The sequence below is a fragment of the Chionomys nivalis genome, chromosome 17 (genome assembly GCF_950005125.1).
Source record: "Chionomys nivalis chromosome 17, mChiNiv1.1, whole genome shotgun sequence".
Taxonomy (NCBI): Eukaryota; Metazoa; Chordata; class Mammalia; order Rodentia; family Cricetidae; genus Chionomys; species Chionomys nivalis.
Genome location: NC_080102.1, coordinates 26730328 through 26736028, shown reverse-complemented (window position 1 = coordinate 26736028; position 5701 = coordinate 26730328). Strand labels below are relative to the sequence as shown.

The window sequence follows — 5701 nt, the reverse complement described above, 5'->3', positions numbered from 1 at the left end:
AAAAGTAATCAAGACAGGCTCAAGGTCATATGTTTTAAAAGATCTATTATTATCATTATTTTATTTTGAACCATTCACCTTTTACTGGACATTAGTTCTCAGTTAGAATATAAAGGTTCAGCCATAGTTAAATTTGTTATGGATGGAAGCTGGGCAGCTGGTTTTGCTTAGGGGTGCGGTGCTCTCCATACCGACTCCCCTCAGCGGTACTTGCATCACTATTCATGTTTGAGTTCTTTGTAGGAAATCCAGTAGCTGAGAAGCAGGTAGGCTGCCAGTACCATGTTAAGCCCCACAGTGTTGCCTTCCCAGATGTTAATGTACTTCTTATAATTTTGGTAGTAAACTCTCTGAAAGGTTCCCACAGTGTTTTTTGGGGGGGGTGAAATCCCACATCAGTATCCAGGTTGGCAGTTTAACTTCCATGAGCTTCATCTCCTTCGGGGGCATAAATGATGCCATTTATAGTCCTGATGTCTGCAAAACCCTGATGTATCAAATTGTATGTATGTCTGTGTGTGGGTATGTGAACTTGAATGTAGGTGCTCAAGGGGACCAGAGGCTCAAATTCCCCCAGAGTTGGAGTTACAGGTGCTTGTGAGGTACCTGCACTTAGGTCCTCTTGAAGAGTAGCATGTGTTTTAAACCACTGGCCCACTTTCCAGCCCCAAGGGACATACATAATAAATAGCCTTTCCAATTGTATTTCTATGAACGTACTTTTAGAATTTCTAGTCTACCCAACAGAGGTCTTCTGCTTGTCTGATGACCACTATTGAAGTGAGGTGGAAAAATCTTGCTTTGGGGTATTGATTTATTTTCTTACACTTGTTCACAGTGGGAGGAGATTTAGCTTTATAATTAGTTCCAAAATGTTGCAGAGTGGCCTGGTTCTCCCGGAGGCTTCACCATCTTGGGGAATGCTACGTTTCCTCCCAAGGTTAAAATTGACTGGAGCAGCTTGTAAGGTCTTTTTAAACCTCACTGTAAAGAAATTTATTTGTCTTCCCACTGAGTAATTTAAAATTTATATGTCTTAAGCCTTGACTGAGCATTGCAGTTTCTTCTTCAATACAAAACTCTACAACCCTTTCAGGCTTTTAACTAGTGGCCCACTTTCTAAAGAACCTTGAACGGTAATTAAAGTACTGCATGGGGGAAGATGGACTGTAGCTGGCCCCAGTCTCACTCTCTTGATAACTAGCAGGAGGGGTTGAGATTAATTTCTTTTCTTTTTTTTTTTAAAAAAATTTAAAAATATTTTGCATACAATTTATTTTGATAATGTTTCTCCCTTCTTATAACACCTCCCAGATCCTCCCCACCAACTCAACTTTATGGTCTTTCTTTCCTTTAAAAAACACAAAAATGAAAATCAAAACAATCAAAAGATCATTAAGACAAAAAAGGAAGAAAGAAAATAAAAAAATCAAAAAGAGGAAGGAAGGAAGGAAAAAAGCTAGAACAAACGAAAAGTCCCGCCTCCCAACACTGTCTTAGGGTTTTTATTGCTGTGAAGAGACACCATGACCACAACAACTCTTATAAAGGAACACATTTAATTGGGGGTGTCTCACAGTTTCAGAGGTCCGGTTCATTATCAGTATGGTGGGGGGCATGTTAATGTGTAGGCAGATGTGGTGCTGGAGCTGAGAGTTCTTTCTCTTGACTCAGAGGCAACAGGAAGTGGACTGATAGTCACACAGAGTGAAACTTAAAAGACCTCACAGTCTACCCCCACAGTGACATAATTCCTCCAACAAGGTCACACCTACTTCAACAAGGCCACATCTCCTAATAGTGCCACTCCCTTTGGAGACCATTTTCTTTCAAATCACAATATACACAAAACAAAACAAAACAAAAACAAAACAAAACAAAAACCAAAAACAACCCTCCCCCCAAAATCAAAAACAGATAAATAAACAAAAACACAGAGTTAATTCTGTGTTGACTAACTATTCCTGGGCATAGGGCCTGCCCTGGAGTGTTGTTGATATATGTAGTGACACTCTATTGAGGAAAACTGATTTTCCCTTTAATAGGCTTTCTCAGACTCATCAGCTCCCACAAAGCCTTATCAGGCATGGAGACTTAATATTAGTTATGAAAGCTCAGCCTTATCATATGCTGTTCCACTAACTTTTATAGCTTAAATTAACTCATTTCTCCTCATCTACGTTTTGCCTTGGGGCTTTTTACCTTTCTTTCATTCTGTATGTCCTTCTTGTCTGCCTGTCTGGCCTCAGGTGTCTCCCTCTCTTTAATCTTTGTTCTTTCTTCTCTTTCATTCTCCAGAGCCTAGAGTCCTCTCCTACTTCTTTTCTCTGCCTGCGAGCTCTGTCTACCCCTGTACTGCCTAGCTATTGGCCATTCAGCTTTTTATTACATCAATCATACGCTCTAGGCAGTCAAGGCAACAGATCTTTACATCATTAAACAAATGCAGTGAAAACAAAGTAACACATCTTTGCCTAGTTAAAGTAATATTCCACAACAAGTGAGAATCAACTGAAAATAGTTTTTTTGGTTAGGGGTGGGGCCCCTGTCTTCATCCTCCTGTCTCAGTGCTGGGAAACCATCTTGCTTCTCTCTGTACAGAACTTGTGCACCCTGACATAGCTGCTATGAGCTCACTCAGTCCTCTTGCTCTTCTAATCTTTCTACCTCTTCTTCTACAGAGAGCCTTGAACCTGGAAGGGAACAGGGTTTCATTGTGTGACAGTCCTAGTTGTCCTTGAACTTGCTTTGTAGACCAGTCTCAAACTCCCAGAGATCAATGCCTCTGCCTCCCAAGTGCTGGGATTAAAGGCATATGCCCCACTCCCTGGTGGGGTGGGGAGAGAAGAGGTTTGATGAGAACATCCCATTCACTGCAGTTTTGGGTGAATTTATTTATGTACATAGACAATGACTTTTTCCTTAGGATTGCAGCAATTCTTACATAGCAATGTATACAAGCAAGTAGTTCTGTACTTGACACTAAATAGGTAGTTAACAAATGTGGATTCTCTTGCAAAGATGAGTGCACTTCTTTTAAGAAGTTTAAATTATTATTTTATTTTAAGTGTTCGGGTGTTTTGCTTACAAAGGCTAGAAGAAGGTGTCAGATATCCTGGAACTGGAGGTATGGATGGTTGTGAGATTCCATGTGGGTGGTGAGAACTGAATTTGGGTCCTCTGGAAGAGCAGCTAGTGCTCTTGATAACTAAACTATCTCACCACTCCCAAGGTGCACTTCTTGTGTGTGTGTGTGTGTTTGTGTGTATGTGTACACATGTACATTTCGAGACCAAAGGTCAATGTTATTTATGTTTGTAAATTGTTCTCTACATTATTTCTGGAGACAGTCTCTCACTGAAACTGGAGCTCATTAATTCTGTCTGCTATTGGATGGCCCTTGAGTTCCAAGGATCCTTCTATTTCCACCCCGGAACTGGGATTGTAGTGATGCCCCACCATGTTTATCTCTTACGTGTGTTTAGGTGATACTAACTCAGGTTCTCATGCTTGAGTGCCAAGCATTTTCTTGACTGAGCTTTCTCCTCAGCCCCTAGAAGCACTTCTTCATACATCATCCACATTCTTTTGGCTTGGGAATCATCATCATAGAAAGCATTTATTTGTAAAAATTAGCTTCTATTTTGATAGATTAGTACTTCTGATAACATTGAGAGGAACAAACTGACGGTTTTGTTTCTTAAAGCAAGGTCTTTGAAGATCTCTTAATAATTTTATTGAGATGTAGAGTCCTAAGCCATGATCTGAACACCTATATTTTCTAAAAAGACCCCATGTTGCCAGGCCTGATAATCATGGTTCATATTGAGAACAAGATCTCTAAAGAGGGTTCTTTCCTGTAGGTACCCCATTCTCTCTTCCTAGACAGCCTGACTACAACGGGCCATCTTTGTGGCTAGTAGCAATAGAATGAACTTTTAGGAGGAAGTGATGAATACCTTCTTGTGATTTTTTTCCCCCATATTCTCTCTTTATTTGTCAGCAAGCTGCATATCAAATCTCTCAGCAAAAGAGCCTTGAAGACATAGTCATCAGAGTCACAGAAAAGGAACTGTGTGATCCTTGATCCACAACTTAGACTACAGCTTATTACTTGGGATACCTAATTAGACGATGGCCACATAGGACCTATTTGTACTAACCTGATGAGGCTTCAGTTGGTTGTTATAGCAGATGGCCTAATTCCCTAACTACTACAATAATAAGCTAAGCTTTTTCCTTAGTTCTTGAGGTAAGAGGCTTAGCAACAGAACTTCTGGGTGTGTTTTTACACATATTTACATATTAATTCCATTGTTTTAGGTCACTATTAACATTTTGTGGGGTCTATCACTTGAAAACTATTGAGACACACTATAAGAAACCAGCCTGAACTAAAGTCTTAAGAAACTCGAACATTCTATTCTGGGCCTTGTTGCTGTTCAGGATGTCACCCTATCCATCTTCATTACTGTTATTTGCACCAGTTTTCTCAAGCATCCTGCCTCTTGTAATGGGAATGTTTTATAAGCCTCATGTTCAAAAGCTTCAGTGAGCTGGGGAGTGTTAAGATAGATAGTAGATTGAGTGTGATTATTTGATGGGAAAAGAAGAAATTTGAAGGTAGACAGAGCACATTGGATGCAGAGGCTAAGGCACAACATAAAGCATCACAAGCTAGATTTACAAATCAGAAATGGAACTCATTTTGAGAAATCAATTGGGTGTCATGGAATATTTATGGGCCCCTGCTTCTGGCAAGCATTTCATTCAGCTAACGTGCCCTCGTTTACAACCCTGCTGGCTAGGCTTGTACGCTCGCTCCCTCTCCATCTTCTTATGATTACAAGCAAGGTTGCTGGCGACTCTGTGATGGGATTTTTCAATTCTCCTTGAATGTCCTGGAATAATGGAATTTTTTCCTTCATCATCAGACACCCTTGTATCTAGCTCAGTTTTGGTGCTTTCCTTGTGGGCGGAATCATTCAAGGAGTGTGGTCTTCAAAGATGAAAATCTATTTCATAAAGTTGTAGAATCATGCATTCACAGGCTAGGATGCTTAGTGTCGTGTTTGACTTCTTCATTTTATAGACCAGGTTCCAGAAGGAAAAGTCACATGTGCAAGTGGAACTAGTCTTGCAGCTGGGACTTGTCCAGCTCTGAATTATAGAATGCGATCATTGTAATTTGACCTCTATAAGAAAATCAACTTATATCAATGACAGGTGGACACCCAGTGTGTGACTGTGTCTCTACTAAGTTCCATTTTGTCTCCCCAAAAGAGGACTCAGTAAATGCTGCTGAAATGAAAATCGCTCCTTTTTTTGGGTATACCACAACATCCTTTGGGTAGATGTCATGAGGTATTTAGAGAAATATAGAAAAATTGTACTGTGTGTCGTTGAATAGAGAAGGAACACAGCTATTCTGTCAACTTTCTAGGTCCAGTTATTTTTAATACCAGCTTTTTTGAAAGACTCAGTCCCAAACATTGGGAAAAGAACCAATCAGTTTTGCTGAATGAATTTGACCTCATGGGTAGCAGCAAGTTTTTTATGTTTTCACACATCTCATATTTAAAGCTGAACCACATCTTAGTGATTAACCTTGAGTCTCTGAAAATTAGTCCAGAAGCTGACCCACAGTAGGTCCTCAACAAATAGAGCAAAGAGGATGAATGAAAAATGCCTTTGACTTCAC

At 40.0% G+C, this 5701-nt stretch overlaps 1 pseudogene; it reads right to left on the bottom strand.

The window, feature by feature from the left end:
• Positions 1–218: 218 nt before the first annotated feature.
• LOC130889211 (ATP synthase subunit f, mitochondrial-like) lies at positions 219–462 on the bottom strand (annotated as a pseudogene).
• Between the last annotated feature and the right edge of the window lie 5239 nt (positions 463–5701).